This window comes from Passer domesticus, chromosome 27 (genome assembly GCF_036417665.1).
Source record: "Passer domesticus isolate bPasDom1 chromosome 27, bPasDom1.hap1, whole genome shotgun sequence".
Lineage (NCBI taxonomy): Eukaryota > Metazoa > Chordata > Aves > Passeriformes > Passeridae > Passer > Passer domesticus.
In genome coordinates, this window is record NC_087500.1 from 5,172,072 (window position 1) to 5,195,451 (window position 23,380).

Sequence of the window (23,380 nt, forward strand, 5' to 3'; positions counted from 1 at the left end):
GAAACACCTGGAAAACACCTGGGAAACACCTGGGAAACGCTTGGGAAACACCTGGAAAACACCTGGGAAACACCTGGGAAACACCTGGAAAACATCTGGGAAACGCCTGGGAAACACCTGGAACACATGAACACCTGGAATACAGACACACCTGGAATACAGACACACTTGGAATACAGAAACACCTGGAATACAGACACACCTGGAACACATGAACACCTGGGACACAGACACACCTGGAAAACACCTGGAACACATGAAACACCTGGGACACAGACACACCTGGAAAACACCTGGAACACATGAAACACCTGGGACACAGACACACCTGGAAAACACCTGGAACACATGAAACACCTGGGACACATAAACACCTGGGATAGATACACCTGGGATAGATACACCTGGAATACAGACACACCTGGGATACAGACACACCTGGAACACATGAACACCTGGGACACAGACACACCTGAGATAGATACACCTGGGATACAGACACACCTGGAACACATAAACACCTGGGACACAGACACATTGTACACAGACACCCGGAACACAAACACGCTGTATACACCTGGCACACACCTTGTATGTACCTTGCACACTCACCATGCTGGAGAAAGACATGCCCTTCACACTCATGGTGCTGATAGAGGGGCCCACCTTGCACACTCACACTCACACCCTACACTGGCAGAAGGCTGTGCCTTGCACACTCACTGAGCCCACGGGGGTTGCACATTCTGGTGTGGCTCACACTCGTCATGCCGGGCTGGCGGCAGGCTGGGACACGGGCACGGTGCCGTGCCAGGCCCAGTGCCACCCTGCTGCCTGCAGAGGAACAAAGCCTCTCAGTTCCCAAAGCTCAGCGAGCACCCAGCGTGTCCCCATCCTCTGCCACTCCCTGCAGCTCTGCCATGCCCTCCGAGCAGGGCATGAGTGCCCTGCTGCTTGCACCTGGGCCTGTGAGAGCTGGGGTTAATGCCAGCACCCGATGGGTCTGGGGGGCTGGAACCCCATCTCTGCTCAGTGCAGACCCTCAAGTGGAGTCCTTGTGGTGGAAGCACTGTGTTTCCTATGGAGAACCCCCCAGTCCTTCTGGGTGAGGTGGTGATCTCCCTGAGGGGCTCTTAATTCTGCTTGTAGTTAAATTTGGGTATTTTCTCGGGAGGAGTTTCTTCACTGAAAGGGTGGTTAGACATTGGCAGGGGCTGCCCAGGGAGGTGCTGGAGTCTCCATCCCTGGAGGTGTCCAGGGAATGACCCAACAAGGCACTCAGTGCTCTGGTCTGGTTGACAAGGCGGGCATCGCTCACAGGTTGATCTTGGAGCTCTTTTCCAACCGCAGTGATTCTGGGGAGGTGGTTCAAACTCATCCGTGCGCGGGTGGAGGGAGCAGAGCCCTTCTGGTGCCACACAGCCCCTCGCTGTAATGTGGGCAGATGACAGCAGATGGCTCCCGGAGCCCCTCGGAAACCCGCACGGACCCCCGGCCCCGCGGGCAGCAGAGCTGGGGCTGCGGGGCTGGGGTGAGATGTCACCTCCAGTGGAGCGTCCTCCAGGAAAGTCCCGCAGGCCAGAGTTCCTGGTGACTCGTTTGTGTGACAACATCACTGCTGCGGTGCTGCATGATGCAATCCCTGCCTCAGAGCCGGCTGAACTCTTGCCCTGACAAACGCGAGGGTAAATCCTGCCCTGCTGCCCCTCGGTGTGTGCCATCCTGTGGGAAGGACACAGTACTCAAGGACAGCTGATGTGCAGGTGCCAGAGCAGCCTCTGCCTGCTGAACAGGAGCAGTTCAGGGCTCAGTCTGCAGTCCCAGGGTGTTTGGAATGGAGCAGGAGCAGCTCAGGGCTCAGTCTGCAGTCCCAGGGTGTTTGGAATGGAGCAGGAGCAGCTCAGGGCTCAGTCTGCAGTCCCAGGGTGTTTGGAACGGAGCAGGAGCAGTTCAGGGCTCAGTCTGCAGTCCCAGGGTGTTTGGAATGGAGCAGGAGCAGCTCAGGGCTCAGTCTGCAGTCCCAGGGTGTTTGGAATGGAGCCTGTTTCACCCAAGAGATGCTCCCTGTCCCTTTGCAGAGCTGGTGGGGCTCTGGTGGCTGCTCTCCTGCAGGAATAAAGTCCCTCCTGGCTCCTGGAATGTCTGAGAATTGTCAGTGAAGGGGGAAGCCAGTGCTGGGAACTGCCCTTCCATGACACCAGGTCTAAGGGAATCTTGGCTTTAAGTGATGTGAGCCCAGGAGCCTGATAATTCCCACAAGGTCCCGTAAGTGAACACATCCTGTGCCTCCCTGATGAGTCAGCTCTGCCTCTTAGACACACGGGCTTTCAATGAGCTGAAAGCATCTTGCAGCTTGTAATTCAGAAATGGAATAATGATTAATTAAAAATATATCTCTCCTTAGGGGTATTGGGTCTTGTATCTTCTGGTTTAGGTGTTGGCTTTTTGTGGCTTCCGCACAGCTGAAAAGAGACAGGGATGATGTTTTTTCAGATGGGGTGGGGTCAAGAGGGACCACTGAAAGATGGTTTAAGCGCCTTGACCTCGATATTTTTGGGCCTCTTCATTTGCTAAAGAGGTCGGGGTGAAAGGGTGAGTTTGTTTATTCCGAGGACCTGGCTGGCTCCTTGTGCTGAGTCACGGCCCGCTGGCCGCCTGCAGGGATCCGTTCTGTCCCAGTTCACATCCTCGCAGCCCCGCTGGCCCTGGCAGGCTGGTGAGGGCGCACCGTGCTCCCTTTACTGAGCGTGAACAGTTACTTCAGCTGGAGAGAACCGTGTCCAAGTGGGAAGACGTGTCTGGTTTGCGGGGAAGGAGCCAGCAGAGCTGTAACCCCCTGTGAAAAATGCATATTATATGGCTCTACGCAGATATTTACTATGCACATTAAGTTGTATTGAGTGGTGCTGTATTAACATTTTAATACTATGGTGAATGTAGTTTCATAGCAAAAAGGTAGCTTTTGTTGTTAAAATAGGAACTATGTATGTGGAATGTTTAGAAAGGAATGAGGGGCTCTCACCAGATGGCGGCTGCAGGACACCTAAATCTTTCAGAAAAAGGGAATTTATTGCTCCCTTATCAGCAGAAAACGAACTTCTTCCCACCTCGCTCAGACGGGAAGATGGCATCAGGATTAAGAGGAAGAAGCTGACAGTGACCAGACAGAATCCTGTGTTTGAATGGAATTTATGCATCATGTATGAGATGTGTGAATATGCAACAGGCGATTGTTTTTAAGGGTTAATCCTCTGTTAACGAGGGTCCTTTTTGGGGCTTGTGTTGCCCAGAAAAAGGTACTGGGACGTCCGTATCTCTTTGTTTTTATTGTCTCATATTGTCCTAACCTCAAATGTTCAAATTTTATTATTGTAATTCTATTACTATTTTATACCCATTTCATTACTATTAAACTTTTAAAGCCCCGCTGAGCCGCAGCGGTTCGCGTGAGCCCTGCCCGGTCTGTCCTGCCGTGACACCGCAGGCACGGCCGGGGGACGCTTGTGTAACCAGCCGCCTGCTCCCGGCTCCGCGGCGCTTACGAAACGCGGCTGCTGTCCTGCCCTGCGAGCCCCGCTCTGGGGCCGTGTGCCCGGGGCTCCTCACCGGGCAAGGGTCGCACCGTGCTGGGTCAGCACCCGCAGCCGCTCTGGAAAGGTCTCTGGAAAGATCCGTCCTGTCTGGTCACTTCAAAATCGCATTTTGAAAGCGATCAGCCCATTTTCTTTGTTTAGGTGAACTTTAACGCCAGGTTGCAAAAGGATCTGGGTAGTGCTTTAATGGAATTAAGCCAGTGTAGAATTTGAGTATTTATTTCAGCTGGGATCATTATGGTTTTGCAAAAGCCAGGCTTAAGCTGAATTAAGTGACTCAAATGAAGCAGCTTGTGGCCAGAGGAGGCCCTAGGGACATCAGACTTGTGTAACCCAGAATATAACCCAATATAACCCAGAATTTCTAACGCAGCTGCAGCGCTGCAGGTCAATTCCCACCGCAGGTGAGACCTGGAATTGGTGTTCTGCCTTCTGTGGCACCTGCCAGGGAAAACCTTGGTAGTTATGAAACAGGGGACAAACCTCACCTGGGAGGAAAATAAGCCTGGTCTTAGGGATGAAGAAACAGGTATGGAAGATACAGACCCCATGGTTTCCTTCCTAAAGGATTCCTTTATAATTTTGTGTTAAAATAGTATACACCTAGCAGCAGAATGGACCAGGAGTGGGGAGAAAAGAGGAGCCTGGCCTGAGAACTGTAGGAAAAATTCCCAGATCCCTTTTCCAATAAACAAAAGCCCCTGTGAACACGAAGAAGAGCCAGAAGAGCTCAGTGCAGTAATTAAACTGCATCAGCTGTCAGCCTGCTGCACATACAGGTAAGAGATGTGTCCTTAGAGAGCTCCTCTGCAGTTCCTCTCAGCTGGGGCAGGATCTGCTGATCACCACGAGCTGAGCTTTGGGACTTGGGCTGCTCCAGCAGTTCTGGAAACATCTCGGCGTTGCTGCAGCAATTGATGCATTTCACTCTTGACTAAGCCTTGCCAACAGAGCTTCTAAATGGCCTGGATGTGGCTAAGGACGCCTCACTGCCCAGCCCAGGATTTCTTGGATCCAGACAGGACTTGCTGAGAGCTCAGGCAGATGAAAGTGGGCGCTGAGGTAACTTCAGGAAGAGAGGTGTCGTCATGCTGGGCACTTCAAGAAAGGAGGCCCAGAGTCTCTTTTGGTTTTGCTGTCTTTAGATGAAGAAATATTCCTGTTGGAGGGTGCTGAGCTGACCCCAGCCTGGTGTTCCTGGTGCATCCCACATGGCCTGTTGGAAGAGCTGCTGTCCCAGACTGGGCTCGAGCTGCTTGCACTGCAACTCACATTGTTTTCTGTTGTCTCACCAGGATGGATCCCCCTGTAGCACTGCAGTGTTTATTTTACAATTCCCAAAGTTGTGATAGATTTTTTAGAGGATTTTTTGTGTCTAATCTAGGAAAATTCTCCAGCTAAATTATAGTGAGTACTTTTTAGGCAGTTTAAAAATGGGCAGAAAAGAACCATTCCTCTGGTTTTAGATGGCTTGTCTATTACTATTGACCTGAATACAAACAATGTTCATTTCACAAACATGTAGTTTCATAAACTACATGTTCATAAATCAATTTTTTTTGGTACAATTCTAATCTGTAAGTCTGCAGTTATTGATACTGTAGTAAGAGAAGAGCTTTGACACTCCATAAATCTTTATCCCAAACCAAGATGGACCATTCCCAATCTGGTCTGCTTTAAAAAGAAGATTGGTGCTGCACGTGTGGGCTCCTGGAAAGACCTGGTGAGGAAACTTCCCTTTGCCCATCTAAGTTAGACTTCAAATAAAGAGATACCCAGCAACTACAGGTAAAAAAGGCTTTAAGAAGAACCTGGTGCCGCAGGTTCCTCATCTGTTTCTCTCACAAAAGCCTGTTCTTAGACTGGATGTTCGTCCTTGATTTGCACCTCAGCGTTTGTCAGGAAAAACTGAAAACTGGATCCTACCCTCCTGCAGTTTCTCCATTAAATCCAATTATTAGGGACAGTAACCCTCTTAACACAAGGCAGTAATTCCATCGAGCGATCTCCACTGTGCCCACAACCCTTCCAGGCCGAGCAGAAGCAGCTCACTGCTGCTCGGGATGAAGCAGGCAAGGTCGAGAGCGATCCTTTGGGACCGGGATCTGGTTTTTTTCAGATTTCCAGGCTGGTGGCAGGGTGGTGAGGGAACCCCGCCACTCAGGGCCATTCTCCTGTCACCTGTTGCTCCTCCTGCCCGGTGTCTGCAGAGCCCAAAGCCGAGAGAGCTGCCAGCCCTGTCCCTCCATGTCTCTGTGGCCTGTCCCTCTCCACTGTAGGAGCTGTCACCGTGTGTGGGAAGCGGCTGCTCTGCCTTTGTCAGCCTGGAGCTCCCCAGGACGAAACGAAACCGGCACGGCCGCTGGCTTGGTTCTGGTGAAGGACAGGCAGCTCCTGCATGTGTTTATTTTTTTTTTTTAAGGTTGTGCCGTTTGTGTTATTTTTCAGAGATGAGACCAGAGGGGCTGCCGAGGCTGCTGAGGGGAGGCCGCTCCCACACGAGCCGCGCTGCCGCCATCTCCACGGGCGCTCAGGGCTGTGCCCGGAGGCAGCAGCGTGTGCCGGGCAGGAAGCGGGACGGGAGCGGGCGGCAGGGCTGGGCGAGGCGGTGTCCCCCGGGGGAAGGGGAAATTGGGAATTCGGTGCGTGCGGCGGAACGGAGCGGGCCGTGAGGGCCGTGAGGGCCGTGAGGGGCGGGAGGGGGCATCGCGGCAGCGCCCCCTGCCGGCCGGGGCGGCGCGCGCGCCCCCGCTGCCCGCAGACAATGGGGCGGGGGCGCGCGCGCGCGGGGGCGCGCGGGGCGGGCGCTCCCCGCGAGGGGCGGGGGGCGCGCGGAGGGTGGGGGGGGGGAAGGAGCGGGGGGGGGGGGGGGGGGAAGGAGCGGGGGGGGGGGGGGGGGGGGGGCTCGGCGGCGCTCCGCGCACGCGCGCGCGCGCTCCCGCCCCGCCGGCGCGGCGAAGGTTCCGGAGCCCCGCGCGCGCCCCCGCCCCGCCCGCGCCGCCGCCGCCGCCGCCGCTGTCACCGTCACCCGCCACCGCTGTCACCCAGCCGGCTCCGGTGCGGACACCCCCGCAGCGGCAGGTACGGGGAGAGGGGCGGCTGCCATGGGGGTGGAGGGGGGGCGCTGAACCCCCCCCCCCCACGGGGCGCGCTCTCCCTTCGCCGCGTCCCGCGCGGAGAAGGGGGGGAGGAAAAAAAAAAATTTAGGGGAAAAAAAAAAAAAAAATCAATCAAGCCCCGAGAACCAAATCCGGCGATTTCATCCCAAAAGCGAGGGGAGGGGCGTGTCCCGGTGCCGGCGCCCCGGGGCTGCGGCAGCGAGAGGCGCGGCCCCTGCGGCAGCGCGGGCGCCCGGGGCAGGTGCGGGGAGGGATGGATGCAGGGATGCAGGGATGGATGCAGGCATGGATGCAGGGATGGAGAAGGGCGGGTTCGCGGCTTTCTCCCCGCTCCGCGCCCGTTCCGGCCCCGTTCCTCCCGGCAGGTGGGGCCGGGGCTGCGGCAGGAGGGGCGGCAGCGCGGGGCCATGTTCTGCAGCCGCCTCGACGGGGGAGGCAGCGCTGATTAAAAACGGGAGATTAATCAATAATGGGAAACCGTAGCGAAAAAGCGTTTCGAATTTAAAAAAGGGAAAGCTGCACACGCCCAGCCCTAAATTTTGCGTGGGGGGAAGCGTTATTGAGGTCACGGCACCCCGGCGCTGCCCGGCTTTGTTGCACCCCCCGGTGCCCATGTCGAGGGGTTTGGCATTCAGCATGAACGAGGTGGGTCCCATCCTGTTGAATCCCGGCTGTTTTCCAGCCCTGGGATGGGGATGGGCATGCCCTGCCTCGTGGGTTTGGGGCTGGGATGGTGTCACTGGATGTGCCAAGCATCCCAGTGCCATGCTGGGATTGCCCTTGTCATGCTGGAATTGCCCCCTTGTCCCTTCCATCTGCCTCTTCCCATGCTGTCTCTTCTTTCTTGTCCCAAAATCCCACCAGGTGGGGCGTGGAGCTGCCCCTTTTCTGGGTTTTGCCTTTTTTTACCCCTTCTTGTTGGGTATTTCTTTATTTTAAGTCTTAACTTAGCTGGGAAAAGGGAAGTTTCCCGGCCAGGTGTTTCCAGGAGCACACACCTGCCCTCCTGCCTTGGACCAAGGAGCAGAAACGGCTCATTCCAGGTGAGGGATGGAGATCTCTGCCTGCCACACGAGCACAAGGCAGGGTTGGCTCAGGGAAGACGATTTTTCCTGGTCTTCCTGAACACCTAGAAACGCAATCCTGCTGCTGCTCGCAGAGGGCAGCTGCCATCACTTCAGAGGGAGTTTCTGCTTCCATTTGCTGCGGTACCACCCCGCGAGGTGCAGCTCCATTTGCAGCGAGAGGGAGGCTGCTCGTGCCTGGAAGCGTGCTGGAAGGAGCAGCTGAGATGAGCTAAGCTGTCACCATTTGTATGCAGAGAATTCCCGAGCTTCCCCGGCGTGGATGTGGGCAGATGTTGGGTGCGTGTCTGAATCAGTGGGACACAATTTGCTGCTGAGAATCGTTAATTTGTCTCCTCGAGCTGCCCGCTTCCATCCCTTGAAGGGGTTTTGGTTCTGCTGCCAGTGCCTCACATTTGGGGTTTTTCATGGCTTTCCTTGTGGGGTTCAGGTTTTTTTGGCATTATTTTTCTCAGGGTGGTCAGTCAAAGCAGGTCTCAGTTGGGTGTTTGCAGGCTGCTCTTGAGGGGAGAAAAATTTAAACCTCATTCTCTCTAGGAGTGAGAAATTGCCTAACCCAGTTATGCTTTGTTCGCTCTTGAAACACAAAATGCTTGGTTTTCACCCCAAGATGAGCAGCTTAAGGAGAAAAGCAAAGTGTTGGGTGATTTACCTCTAGTTTGTGGAGGATTTGAACATAGAATCATGGAATGGTTTGGGTTGAAAGGAGCCTTAGAGACCATCTCATTCTGGCATGGGCAGGGACATCTTCCCTTAGACCAGATTCCTCCAGCCTGGCCTCCAACCCTTCCAGGGATGGGGATCCACTGGCAGATGCTTCACACCCGATTAAAGTATTGCATTTTCTCATTCTTTGAGTAAGATGCAGGTGGGGTTCTCGTTTTGAGGCCTGGGGAGTGCGCTGCCCATCCCACAGATGGTGTCACAGATCAGCTGGGGATGTTTATCCTGCAGGGATTAACTGGGGCTGGCAGTGCTGGGAGCTCTGTGTGCCCTGTGGGAAGCTCCTGAGGAGGGGATGGGCCCAGCCAGGTGCAGGTTTTGTGTGTCTCTGTCAAGCACTGTGTTAAGTATTTACAGATCTGACTTCCACTTTGGTCTTGCTCATCCTTCCCACTCCTCTGCATCCCCTTGTTTCCCTCTGCTTCCAGCCTCTGCCTTCCCAAGGTGTTCCATTCAGACTGTCCCAGCTTCAGGAGGACCAAGCAAATGTATTTATTTCATGTATTTCATATATGAAAAGGGAGTGCTGTAGCTCTGTCATTTCCTTCCCAAAAACCATGGGAATTTCTGCTCCCCTGGCCCGACCTCACAGGATAAAAAGGAGGAAAATGTGACACTGTAGCTGCCCTTCCTCCTGAGGAAGAGCTGGGTGTAGCCAGTCAGGGATGCCGTAGCAGGCTGGCGAGGTGGGTGTTTCATCTTCTGCCTTTTGTGTTCCTCTGCTGCATTTTGGAGAACCTGGAGTGCTCGTGGGTCTGTGTAGCACCACAGGCTTTTTTCCAGCGTTTTCCAGGCGTGGGATTTGGAAGTGTCTGGGTTCCACTTTGCTGAGCAGTCCCGAGGGTGCAGCAGCAGGGATTGCTCCCTGCTTACCTTTGTGTCCCCACGTGGAATTTGGGCTCTGCAGCATCGTGGGGCTGTTGGAACAGCCACGTTGGGAATATTTTGGAGCTGGTGCCGGTGCTGAAGCTCCTGAAAGCCTGCCTTCATCAGCACGGGAGTGACAAATTGTCCTGACACATCCTGCAGCACGCCGGAGCCGTGTGGGCCCGTCCTGGGTGCTGGGTGTGCCCACCCCAGGCTTCCAGACAAATCCCTCTTGGTTGGCAGAGCGTGGCAAATTGGATCATGAGGCACTGTCTAAGGGTGAAATGCTCAGGGTGGCCGGTCCCTTTCTTCCCAAAAGCAAGATCGTTCAAAAGCTGGGAGAAAGCTGTGGATTTGAGTTTGTCTTGAGCAGAATAATCTTATTTTGCCAGCCCAGCGTGCTGATGAGGCTTGGCTGTGCTGTTGGTGTCCTTTGGGGCAGTGCTGCTAATTTAGCTGTAGGAATGCTCTGACACTTGATGAATGAGTCAGGGAAGGACCAGGGTGCTGCTTTCCCCCTGGCTCCCAGTATTTTCCAGTTTGCTCAGCTTGCTGGCTGGTGAGGCTTGTGGGTTGGCTGGTTGGCTCCTAGGCTGTGTGCTGGCTGTGCTGAGGTGTGGGGCTGTGCTGAGAGGTGTGGTGCAGTGCCTTGGACTTGGGGCAGCCCTTCTGGGTGATGCTGGGAGAGTGCTGGGGCTGCTGGAATGTGGCAGCAGGGTTGGAAAGGAATTTAGGGGGGTTGTGGTTCTGCACACAGGTGAAGCAGCCAGCCCTGAGCAAAATGGGCATGGCTGATGCTTCCTGGCTCCTTCTGAGGTCTGCAAACCCACGATGCTGTGGAAAAGCACTGGGAGCCCTTTCTTGAGGCAGAATGGGCTGTGTTGGAGTACCCAAGGCTGTTAAGGGATTGTTCCCCTTGTGCCTGTCCTGCAGCTGGGTGCACAGGGAGCCCCAGCTCAGCATCCTGGCTGTTCCAGCCTCTGCTGAGAGGAGCAGCAGCTCTCTGAGGGCCTCTCCCTCCCGCTGCAGCGGCAGCAGAGGGAGGCTTTCTAGGTTTTTCTGCCAATGCAGTGTAATCCCTGCCTACCTCAGGGGCTCTGCTGCCTTGGCTGTGCTGCTCAGGCTCCAGAGCTGGCTGGATGGTGCCTGGGGCTCACCCCAGGGCACATCCTCGGGTTTGGGGGTGCTCATCAGTAAATTGGGCAGTGCTGGGCGCTGCAGGGCTCTGCCTGCCCGGGGAGATGGGAAAGGAAGCAATTGCAGAAGTGGCTTGGGCTGCTGATCCTGCAGAGCAGCACAGACATGTTCCCACTGAGCTGGCAGCAGTCCTGGAGCAGGATTAGGGTGAGGGGTCTGGGGCAGAGCAGGGTGGGCTTGGTGAAAGCCCACTGAGCACCAGGCTGGCTCAGCCTTGCCAGAGGTGCAGCCCCCTGTGATCCTGGATCACTGCTCCTTCATGGAGCTGTGAGCTCCTGCTCTGTGCAGTGCTGTTCCCTCCTGGCTGTTCAGCATGAACAGCCCTCAATCCCAAGCTGTGTCTGCAGCTCACCCTAGGATGTGCTGGACAGAGCAGAATTGTGGCCCTTTAGGCAAACCCTTGTGAGGTTTTTAAGGTGGGCACAGCTCTGCTGTGAGGGACTGAGTGAATCTGAGTGTCTCTTGCAGCAGGATGGATCTCCCTCCTCCATCTGTGAGCTGGAGCTTTGTTTTACACTGAAATCTGCTGGTTGTAGGCTGGGTTTTTTTAAGTGCCTGTGGAAAGCATGTGTGGTTTACACTGGAGTCTGGAGGAGAAGTATCTGTGCCTTTAGACTTGAGTGGGTTTTCTTTGCAAGTCTGATGAGCTTTTTGCTCCTCAAAAATAAATCCACTGGTTTTCCCCTTTTCTTTCCTAGCAGACCAATTAGTAAAGGTGGTCATAACACACAGCGTGGCTCCTGTTTTCAGTGTCTCTTCTTTAAATATCCAAGGAAAGGGAGCACCAGGGGATACCTTCTGTGCAGCTCAAAGGATTATTGCTGCCTTGGGCTAATTATTTCCATCTTTGCAGCCTGTCTACCTGCCCTGACCTCTGTGCCTTCCCTCGGTGCTGTCCTCAGAGCAGTGGGGCTGTCCCACCCTGGGAAGGGATTTGTCCCCAGGAGCTCGGGTGTGTTTGGACAATGCCCTCAGGCTCGGGGTGGGACTGTCCTGTGCAGGGCTGGGGGTGGATGATGGCTCTGGTCCCTTTCAGCTGGGGATATTCCATGGTTCTGTGATCCCCAGCGGGCTGGGCTCAGCTCTGTGGCGATGCTGCAGGGCACAGGGGCTGGGGAGGGGTGAGGTGCAGTCCTGAGGGCTGTGTTAACTCTTCAGCACTTCAAGAGAGGTGATGAAACCTCTTGTATCGAGGGGTTTGAATAGCACGTGTGGGACTTGAAGGGCTTTCTGCCACTTATCGGCTGCACTTTATGGCTCCCCCCCAGCTCCTGCCCCGGGCTGTCTGCCTGGAAGTGCCAGATGTAATTTCAGATGGATTTCATCAGTGTCTCAAGTCACTTGCTGCAGAATGAAATTCCATGAGGTGTCTGTAAATGACTCAGGACATCTAAAGAAGCCTCTCCTGTGACTCCTGAGGACATCCAGCTCAGCCTGTTTGGGGAGGGCTGGAGATTCACTTCTGAGATAAACCAACTGTTTTTGTGCACTGCAAAGATGTGTTTGCAGGGCTGCGCTTCTGAAGCTGAAATTGCGCAAGTAGGGGAGATGTTCAGAGTGGTAAAATTGTTCCCTGTCCTAGGAAACATTTTATCCTTTGTTTGATTAAAGGTTACTTGAATCCTGGCTGTGTTGGCGTGGTCTCAGTGCGGAATGTGTGGGGAGCTCAGAAGCAGCTCTGCTCCTCCTCTGTGAAGTGAAATGTCACTTCAGGGGAGCTTCCTGCGGCAGGAGCACATCTGGCCAGCTGTGCACGTCCTCAGCCAAACCACAGGCAGAGCAGGGCTGCCACGCTCAAACTGAGAAGCCAAGTGATGGGCAAGCAAGCCTTGTCCTGGCTGGTTGCTGTGGGTGTCCAGGTATCAGAATGAGCCTCAGGCACAGGGAGCAGGGGCTGCTCCTGCTCTTTGTGCTAGCTGGAGACCACGGCAGTGACAGGAGAGCTGCCAGAGGAGACTGTCCCAAGAGAAGGGATAATCTGGAGGGATTTCCTTCCTGGAGGCTGGTCTGTGTTTGTGTCCACTCAGGGTTCTGTGAGGAGCCTTAGTATAAAAATGACATTTATATCTGGAGCTGTACTTGGCTTTGGTATGGCCAGAAGAGAAGGAAGTGTAAGATTTGGAAATGTGGCTGGTGCTGACCCACCTGGTACAAAGTGCTGACTCCTCCCTGCCGGAGCCCGGGGTTTCATTACCCTGCTCAGACCCTGGGTGTGATGGGCTGAGAGTTGCTGGGATTGAGTTACCTGAGTGCTTTAAGGTGAGACCTGAGAGGAAACTGGGTGCTGTGGCAGAGCTGGAGCTTCTCGTGCTCTCTGCTGGCAGCTGCAGTTTGTGGTGCTAGTGAGCCCAAAGCTGGGATTTAATCCAAAGTCAGAATTGCCTTTTGTGGTTGATTTTCAGCTCCCACTCCTTGACTCTGAATCCAAGGGCAGACTCTACCCTGAGCAAATTCTGCCCTCTGAAGTTACTGCTTATATGTGGTTTTACCTCCTGCCTCATCAGCATGACAAAGGGTGCTGCCTGGAGCTGCCTGAAGGGATTTGTACAAGAAGCTTTTAACAATGGACGTCTCCAAATTGGACAGAAAACTACACGGTTTTCCCTCAGCATTTCCCGGTGTAATAATGGGGAGCCTGGCAGGCGTGAATAGGCAGAAGTAATAAATGTTGCTGTTGGGGCAAAAAGGAAAGCAGGTAAAATCTGTTCAAGCTGTGGCATGGCTTGGAGTCACTGCCTGGGAGAACAGATTTAGGGAGGATGGGACCAGAATGAGGGTATTGGGGCCAAAATGAGGATGTTGGACAAAGGGAGTGACTCTGGGGTTTGTGGAGCCCTGCAGGGTTCTGGTGGTGGTGGGTGGGTGATCCAAAAAGAGCAGCTGTGAGCACAGGAGTCCGTGCTGCTCCCTGGTTTTGTTCTCATCCCAAGCAGCATCTTGGGCTCGTGCCTGGTCCGAGCACACCTGGGCATGCTGTCCTGTCTGCTCTCCTGCCTCATCCATCTCTCCTGTTCCTGCCCTCTCATCCTCCCATTTTAAACCCTGCCAAGGTGGGGACCCAGCTCCCTGCAGGATGTGGAATTCCAGCCTCGGGAATTGCTGAGCTGCACCCTTATTTCATGGTTTTGGAGCTTACTTTGCATGAGTTCTGCTTTTCCCCCCATTTCAGTAGTAGCTGGATTACTTTGCCAGCTCCTCCCTTCCCCCAGGTTCCTCCAGGCAGGAGGTGAAGAATGAATACTCTTTAATGTGAAGGCACTTATTAATGCTTAATCTCTCAAATATGTCACTGCTTTTGTGTCTAATAACAGGGCTTATTGTCACGGCTGTCTGAGGCCGTGCTCAGCTCCAGAGCAGGTTGCATTAGCCACTGCTGCTCGTGTTCACAGAGGAGTTTTGGACTCCCTGGGCTTGTTTGCTCTCTCAGCATCCAGGAGCCTTCTGGTGCTTAAGTTCTTAAAGGGAAAAATCCCGCTGTGGGGTTGTGGTGTGCGTGTCCAGGTGAGCAGCACCTCCCCAGTGCCCGGGGAGGGGGGAACACCAGGCCTGGGAGGGAGCTGGTGGGTGTAAAGTGACTTTTTGAGTAAGGATTGCTTGGCAGGGGAGTGCTGCAGTCAGGAAAAAAAGCCATGGATGCTTCTCATCAGGAAAAAGGGGCACTTGTGTGAGGTGGGTGAAGCTTTTGGCTCGGTGGGGAGGGCAGGAGGCTCCTGCCTGCCTCGATAAGGGATGACAAAGCCATGGCTTTAGGTGTGGCCAGAGCCTCTCCAAAGAGGCTGGCTCCATTCATCCACGATAAAAACAAGCAGTGCTGACACGCCGGCAAGCCCTGCGTCTTCCAGCCTTTGTTTTAGTGATGGAGAGAGAGCCCGTGACCCCTCGGAACATGAATGGTAACCCGAGAGCAGGAGTGGGATTATTTTGGGGCAGAAGTGAGGCTGGGAGGCAGGCGGTGCCTTTGTACATGGCATACATGTGACAGCAGAGCTGCTTTTAGAGCTGAAAGAGGATAAAATCCCCGAGGAGGCCGATTGCACCTCGTTTATTTTTAACAAATGTACTGGGGGAGATTGAGCTGGAATTCCGAGACTTGGGGCAGGCTTAAATTCGGACAATTTCCCTCATCCCTGTGAGAAGAGAGATTAGCACCAACTGGGCTAATTCCTGGGGAAGATGAAATGCATGTGGATTATGGATTTTCTTTTTTTTTAACTTTCTCCTCCTTTAGCCTTTGGGTTAGGAGGGGAAATAGTGGTTTTACAACTCTTAGGCTGAATTTATGGTCCGTGTTCCCATGTGGGTTGTCACTTAGTCACACTGCCTGCATCTGCTTGTGCTGTGAATCTGCTCATCGGCCCCATAAAACTAAAATCAAGACAACACAGATTGCTGCTTGATTGTCATCCCAAGTGGCCCAAACTGGGCAAAGACCAGCTGGGGAGAGACATCCAAGAGCTCAGTCGGGATGTTTTGGTATAAAGGTTTTTATTTGCTGTTCATCCTTACTGTAAAATCCTCGTTTGTCTTGTGCCTCAGCACGAACTGTGCTCCCTTGTTAGGAGAAATAAAGGTACAAATGCAGCTTCTGTCGGGGTTTTGTGTCAGAAGGAAGAGCTCTGGCTCTCAGATTCTGTGACCTCGTGCAGGCTGTGGGGAGACACAGCCATCTCCCATCACAAATCCCTTGCTGTTCGTGTCGTGGTGTGTAAAACACGAGCAGGAACAGGCACCGGTGCCTGGTTGATCCTTGTGGGATCAGCAGCTCCTGGGCTGGAGCTCCCAGGTGCTCGGGGGGTGTGAAGCTGCTGGGGTGCCCACCTGCCTCCCCTGAGCTGGCATGTCCCTGTCCCTCCCCTCCCTGTCAGAAATTGGAGTTTCTCATCCCTACGCTCAGCTCTCCTGCTGATGTTTGTTTGTTTGTTTTCCCTCTTGAGCTTTTCCAGATTAGGCTTTTTTTTCCCCCCCCCTGCATTTATCTTCTTACTGACCTGATACAGATTTAATAAAAAAAAAATGGAGCTTTTCCTTTTAGTGAATACAGTTGTGAACATTTTAGGGAGCAGTGTTTTTCTGCTGTTATGCAACAACATAAAAGCAAAGCAGAACCACTTGATGAATGTCCTATTGTCTGTTGTCTTTTGGCATTAAAGAATGAAAGATGATGTTCGGGAAACACACTGTGACTTTTGACCTCATCTGAAGAGCCTCTGAGTCACGAAAAACAAAAATAATTCAGCAGAGCCAGACAGAAGCTGAAGCAGGCATGGCAGAGCCCGCTCTGGTTTCTTGGTGGCGTTTGGGGTGAGGACAGGTCCTGCTGGAGCCCCGAAAGCTGCTGAGGTCTGACCTGTTTGTTGCTTTCTAGGCCAAGGAACCAGTGTGTCGAGCGTGCCCGACCCTTTCTCTGTATTTATAGAGTGTCCTGGTGAGCTCCTGCTGCATTCCAGCGCTGCCAGTCACCCTCCAGAGCTGGGCACGGGGGCCAGGCACTGCCTGGTGCCCAGTTTGGGGGGTCAAGTGGCTGCAAGTGATGGCTTGGTGAAATGAGCACGGTGGATGGGGAGAGCTGGCCTTTTTCAGGCTGGGAACTTCTGTTCCTGCGCTGCTCTGGACGCCCTGTCCTGTCCCTCTGGAGAACTGTCGCTGCCACGGCACCCTGGGATCCACTTCTGCAGTGTGAAAAACGCCAGTCACTTGTTTTTAAATTGTTAAAAGTTTAATAGTAATGAGATGGTTATAAAAATAGTGATAAAAATTAGGACAATTAGGATTCAGGACAATATGAGACAATAAAAACAAAGAGTTACAGACAGTCTGGGTACCTTTTTCTGGGCAAAATAAGCCCGAAAAAGGACACAAGTTAACAGAGGATTAACCCTTAAAAGCCACAGCCTGTTGGATATTCATACATCTCATACATGATGCATAAATTCTATTCAAACATAGGATTCTGTCTGGTCAGTGTCAACTTCTTCCTCTGAATCCTGATGGCATCTTCAGGGCTGAGCGAGGTGGGAAGAAGTTAATTTCTTCAAATAAGAGAGCAATAAATTCTTTTTCTCTGAAAGATTTAGGTGTCCTGTGGCTGCTATCTCCATGAGTCCTCTCCTTAAAAAAAATATCTTACATAGCATAGTTTCTATTATAACATTATGTTATAACCTAAAACTATATTTAACACACTACTTAGGGAAATTAATACAGCACAACTTTGTAACATAACATAATATTAATTTTAATATTTGCAGTCAGCCTTGGATCCTGCAGGAGGAGAGCAGGGATCCCTGGGGAGCCTCACCTGCCTTGGCTTCTCCCCTGGGACAGGCTTTCTGTCGCTGCCAGAGCCATGCCAGCCATGGTGGCGTGACAGTAGCTGCAGCAGATGGTGTCGTTGTCATCATTTTATTTTCTATCCATGTGCTGAAACAGCTCAAAATAACTTCAGAAATGATGGCCCAATCCGTGAAGAATGTTTCCCCTGAAAATCTCCTGCAACGTTCATGGGCTCTCCTGGTTCTGTCTGCTCTGCTCTGGCTGGGGTCGCTCACTAGACTGGGGCTGTGGCATGAAGAATCTTTCATATTTAATATCTTCATTACTGTGGCAGCATTGAATATTCACAGAACTTCTGTCAGGGCGCAGCAAATGTTGTCAGCACTGTGAAATCAAAGAAAGAGGAGCAGCTGAGATCAAAGTAAGCAGTAAACACATACCTTGTGTCTCACAATGTCTTTTTTGAGCCTGAGGCAAAACTTGGGGGGCTCAGGTGCAGCTGGGTGGTGGCTGGTGCTGGCACAGCGCTGGCCTGGCAGATTTTGCAGCCAAATACAGACCACTTAACTTCACCTCTGCACCCTGCAGGTGGCCCAGGGCTTGTGTTTGACCCCCTCAGGCTGCAGGGATGTCCCCAGCCCTGGCTGTGTGCACCCCTGGGTGCTGCTGTGCTGGGACAGCCGGGTGGGCAGAGCTGTGCTGCCCCTGCTGGGCTGTGCTGCCCAGATCTGCTGTGAAATGGAGCTGCTGTGAGGAGGGAGAGCAGAGCCAAGGAGACTCTGCTGACAGCCTGCCTCAGACACCCCAGGATGGATGGATGGATGGATGGATGGATGGATGGATGGATGGATGGATGGATGATGGATGGATGGATGATGGATGGATGGATGGATGGATGGATGGATGGATGGATGGATGATGGATGGATGGATGGATGGATGGATGGATGGATGGATGGATGATGGATGGATGGATGGATGGATGGATGATGGATGGATGGATGATGGATGGATGATGGATGGATGGATGGATGGATGGATGGATGGATGGATGATGGATGGATGGATGGATGGATGGATGATGGATGGATGATGGATGGATGGATGGATGGATGGATGGATGGATGGATGATGGATGGATGGATGGATGGATGGATGATGGATGATGGATGGATGGATGATGGATGGATGGATGATGGATGGATGGATGGATGGATGATGGATGGATGATGGATGGATGGATGGATGGATGGATGGATGATGGATGGATGGATGGATGGATGATGGATGGATGATGGATGGATGATGGATGGATGGATGGATGGATGGATGGATGGATGGATGATGGATGGATGGATGGATGGATGGATGGATGGATGATGGATGGATGATGGATGGATGGATGATGGATGGATGGATGATGGATGGATGGATGGATGGATGATGGATGGATGATGGATGGATGGATGGATGGATGGATGGATGATGGATGGATGGATGGATGGATGATGGATGGATGATGGATGGATGATGGATGGATGGATGGATGGATGGATGGATGGATGGATGGATGATGGATGGATGGATGGATGGATGGATGGATGGATGGATGATGGATGGATGGATGGAATCCATGGATGGATGGATGGAACCCATGGATGGATGGATCACCCTGCGAGGTGCAGCGAGCTCTGCCTGGGGCTCAGCTCTGCCTGGCTGGGGATTCTCACCCTCCTGGTGCTGTGAGGCTGGCTGACAGAGTGACTTTTGGGGTGTTTCTCAGCTCTTTGATTGGCTGAATTACCTTGCAGCGAGCTCAGGAGGGATGTAGCAGTGCTCAGTGCCCTCCCAGGCTCCTGTCCCAGGCTGCTCTGCCAGCAGCTCTGTCCTCTGCTGCTCATCCCAAGCACATCCCTTACAATTCCACAGGAGCCACACGGGGGAGCGTGGCAGCTGTCAGTCAGTGGGGATGGATGCCTGCTTTTCTTCCTTCAGGCAGTGCCATCTCTCCAAAAGCCATTTCTGCCTCCTCAGGTAAAGCAGCCACTTGATGGGGCAGCACAGCTGTTGTGCCATCGATTGTCCCAATTCATTCACGCTCCAGGGGCATTTTTTGGGAATTTCTTTTCCCTCTTTTCCCTCTCCCCATCCTTTTTGGTGGCAGTGGGCAGGCTGGGGGAGCAGTCTGTGGCTCTGTCGTGGCCTCTTCCATGCCTGGTGTTGCAGCCACACCTGGGCACAAGCCCAGCCTTGCAAAGGCACTGCTGGGGGAATATCAGCCTTCCAGCATTTTCTGCTGGCTGAATAATGACTGCTGCAAGGCTGAGAGCTGTCGAGCCTGCCTTAAACCTGCAGCAGCAGGGGGGATGCTGTGATGTGCAGCAGGTTGGGCTCAGCCTGGGATGGGAAGAGTCAAAGAGAATTAGCTGGTAAATAAGATCTGCCTTCTCTTTGATCCGCTCTGCGTGTTCAACTGCTTAAAGGCTTCCCAAGCAAGCAGGATTTTGGGGAGGAAGAATTTATCCCCCCCATCGACCATCAGTGGGATGCACGACTGCGAGATGCTGTAGCAGGGGGTGGGAAGAAATCCTAAGGCAGCCTGGCAAATCCCTGCCAAAGAGGCTTCTCTCCCCTCTCTGCAAAGAGCCTGCTGAGCACACAGGGCAGCCTTTAAAACTGCTGCTGCTTCCTTTGCTGCTGCCACGTAAGCCCTTCTGATCAGAGCCCTAATCTACCTAAAGTTGGTGGGCTTAGGGGCAGCCTGATTTTTGCATCGTGTTGTGGAAATGAGCTGGGTGATGTGGGGGGTCAGCACCCTGAAATGCCCTCTGAGAGCTCAGGGGGAGCCTGGGCTCCGCGCTGGTCTTGGGAAAGGTTGGACAGGTCAACCAGGCCAGAAATCAGAAGGAAATTAAGAAAGGGTGGAAGATCAAGGAAGGAAGATCCATTTAGTGCCAGGAGGTGCTGCAGGTGGAAATGGAGATGCTCAGGTTTTGGGGGAGGTGGAGCAGGTCCCAGTTGTTTTATTTGGGCAGAGAGGAGACGTGCAGACAAAGCCATTCCCCCTCTCCTGCAGCTCAGGCTGGGGTTTTGTGTTGGATAATCTGGTCTCTAATTGCTACCCTGCTCTGAGGCAGCTGCTGAACTGGGCCTAAGCTGATTTGGGATGGCAAATTCTGTTAGTTTAATTCTCAGCAACCCTGAGGAACTTACCAGCATGCGGGTGAGTGTTCCTTGGCTTTTCTCTGGCCACGAGCCTGCTCTGCAGACCCCCGTGGTGACCCCTGGCAGAGCTCTTGGCTCTGAGCAGCTTTGATTTGTGTTGGTCTCAGAGGGACATGGGGGAATGGAGTGACAGGAAAAGAAAATGGATGTCCCTGCTGCTGTGATGAGACTCCAAAAGCTGTTCTGCTGTGAGCCCAAACCCATCTCGTGTCTCTTAGAAAAGTGTCCAGTCCCTGGAGAAAAGGACAAAAGTTTCAGACCTTCAAGGAGTTACTTAAACTATAATAAATATGGAAAAATTATAAAAATAAAAAATAAAAAATACATTTTGGAGACAATTTCTTTTGCAACTCTGTCCTGTTGCTCCAAGAGGGCATCTGTCTGTCTTTGAACCTAAAAGTTTTCTGTCCTCTTGACTAGATATCCTGAAATTCCATGTAATTTCTCAGCTCGCTGCATATTAGTGCCTGCAATTAATGAGATCATCGTCCATATTCCTTCCTCTGTCAGCTTCTGGGAAAAACAGTGCTTGGAGAAGTACACAAAGGAGATGAAAAGGAAGTTGCTTATGAATTATGAACAGCCTTTCAGGCTGGTGTTGTTTCACGGTGCTGTCACTCTGTTTTAATTATGTAATTCAGATGGAATGATGGTTTTTTTAGAGCCCTGTTAGTGTTTGATCACCTTTCAGAGGTAACACTTGGCTCGTGTTTGTTGAATTTTCATTTTTAACAACAAGAGCGAGTGCTTTGTGCCCTTTCTGATTAAATAACGGGGAAGGAAGATGCTGAGCAGAGACAATAGCCAAGAGGCTTGGCCACGTCTGGGAGTTACCTGGGTGATCACTTGGGTATTTTGTGGGTATTTTGTGGATATTTTGTTGATATTTTGTGGGTATTTTGGGTATTTTGTGGGTATTTTTTGTGTATTTTGTGGGTATTTGGTATTTTGTGGGTATTTTTGGGGTATTTTGTGGGCATTTTGGGTATTTTATGGGTATTTTTTGGGTATTTTTTATTTTGTGGGTATTTTGTGAGTATTTTTTATTTTGTGGGTATTTTGTGTATTTTGGGTATTTTGTGGGTATTTTGTATATTTATGGGTATTTTGTGTATTTATGGGTATTTTGGGCATTTTGGGTATTTTGTGGGTATTTTGTGTATTTTGCGGGTATTTTGTGGGTATTTTGTGTATTTATGGGTATTTTGGGTATTTTGTGGGTATTTTGTGTATTTATGGGTATTTGGGGTATTTTGGGGGTATTTTGTGTATTTTGGGTATTTATGGGTATTTTGTGTATTTTGTGGATATTTTGTGGGTATTTTGGGTATTTTGGATATTTTGTGGGTATTTTGTGTATTTTGTGGGTATTTTGTGGGTATTTTGGGTATTTTGGGTATTTTGTGGATTTTGCGGGTATTTTGTGGGTATTTTGTGTATTTTGTGGGTATTTTTTGTGTATTTTGTGGCTGGCACGAGGGGTGCAGCTGCCTGGCGTGTCACTGGTGATCCCCAGAGCGTGCAAATCCACCCAGCACCTCCCCGGGCACTGCACCCTCCTGCTGCTGCAGGGTTCCTTTCCTTTTCCTGCGTTTTCTCGCCCCTGTGCCCCAGGGCCCCTGCACCCCCGCAGGCAGCGCTGCCAAGGCCGGGTTTATTTTGGGCTGGGCTGTGTAAGCCGAGCCTCTGGCCCAGCCTTGTGATCCTGGGATTGTCCCTGCTCTGCCTGGGGACAGTCCCGGGCCGTGTCCCCCGGGCTGTGCCCGCTCTTCCCCTGGCACAGGGGGGCTCTGGGGGGCTCTGCCCCTCTCCTTTGTGCCAGGGCTGGTGGTGCCTGGCACAGATCACCCCGCTGGAGCTGCCCTGTCCCCCTGCCCTCAGCGGGGCACGTGGGTCTCACCTTTTCTGCAGCCTTGGGTTTGTCTCCCTTCCGCTGCAGAGGAACTTTCTGGGCAGCCAGCCTCGGTGTGGGCACTGAGCCTCGCCAGGCAGAGGCTGCTGGAGGCTTTTTTGGGGTTTTTTTGGCTTCCCCAGGGTGGTGCCCTGGCTGTGCCCAGTCCTTCTGCCTCTTTGGTGGCCGGGGGCAAAGAGCAGCTTTGGGCTGGCCTCATTTCCCAGCGCCCGTGGGAAACTGGGAGCACTGGGAAGTGTTTCCAAGGACCTGCAGTGACAGGACAAGGGAGTGGATTCAAACTGAGAGAGGAGGTTTGGAGTAGATATTAGGAGGGTGTTCACCCCTGTCAGGGTGCCAAAGCTGCTGGGGCTGCCCCTGGATCCCTGGCAGTGCCCAGGGCCAGGCTGGGCAGGGCTGGGAGCACCTGGGACAGTGGAAGTGTCCCTGGCCATGGCAGGGTGGCACTGGGTGGGCTTTGAGGCAGGCTTCAGGTGTGGAAAATGTGAGGCTTGGAGGAGTTGTTAATTATAGGATAGGCTGTTGCTTTTTAGATAGTGTCCCTGGCTAAGGAGAATAGCTCTGCTGGGGATGGATAAGGTTCTTTGCAGGGTTTGTGCTTTATCTGCCATGCAGAGGGTGCTGTTCAAGTTTATCTCTCTGCAGCTTTCTTTGCTCTAATTATGCATCACCGAGCCATTGCTCCGAGGCGGGGCTGCTTTTGCATTTTTAAGAATATTTTAGAATATTTCTTTTCCCTTGATGTTATGTTTTTCTCTGAGAGGGATTTCCCCTTCCCCCACTCAAAAGGAAAAACAAAGAGGATTCTAATTGTGGACTCCTTTCAGAATTTTCAGTCCGTCTTTGAGAATATGTCATTTTCATAAGGTTCCAATTCCCTTTGGTCATGTGAATTGATTACCTGGGTGAAAACCCAGGGCCAGGCTGAGGCTCTCCCTCCCTCCTGTGCCAGCTGGAGGTGGTTTTGTTGCCCACGGAGGAGCAGGGGACCCTCAGGAGCAGCAGGAGGACGCTGTGCTCCATCTGCTGGGAGATGTTTCTGCTCTCCAGAGCCATCCAGGCCTCGTCCCCAAACCCCTGTGTCTGAGGGAAGGGGCACTGGGGCATTCCCTGGCTTTGGGGTGCCCCAGGGCCCCCTGAGTGCTTCAGGGATGGACCTCGGTGTTCTCAGTGCTTTTTCCCTGTAAAAGGAAGGCAGCTCTGCCTCTCTTGGCGCTGAAAAATTAATGCTGCATCCTCCCGAGCTGCATCGTGCCGTGCCATGGTGGGGGTGGGAGTGGGGGCTGCCCTGCCTGGCCCTCAGCAGTGTTAGTATGATATTTTATGAAAAATCTTTTGGTAGGGTTTCTCCTTCCTGAGAGCCGACGGCCTCAGGAAAGAAATGCAA

General features: G+C 52.6%; 1 protein-coding gene across 13 annotated transcripts in view; it reads left to right on the forward strand.

Moving 5' to 3' along the window:
• The first annotated feature begins 6,515 nt into the window (after positions 1 to 6,515).
• The window catches only part of MAPT (microtubule associated protein tau), a 44,104-nt gene continuing 27,239 nt past the window's right edge, over positions 6,516 to 23,380 (forward strand). For 11 of the 13 annotated variants that reach the window (XM_064399832.1, XM_064399835.1, XM_064399836.1 and 8 more), the window contains exon 1: positions 6,518 to 6,674. The gene's annotated coding sequence lies outside the window, so the exon portion shown is untranslated. Of the gene's footprint in view, positions 6,675 to 23,380 lie in introns of all 13 variants that reach the window. The other 2 variants (XM_064399844.1, XM_064399839.1) reach the window with 2 other exon arrangements.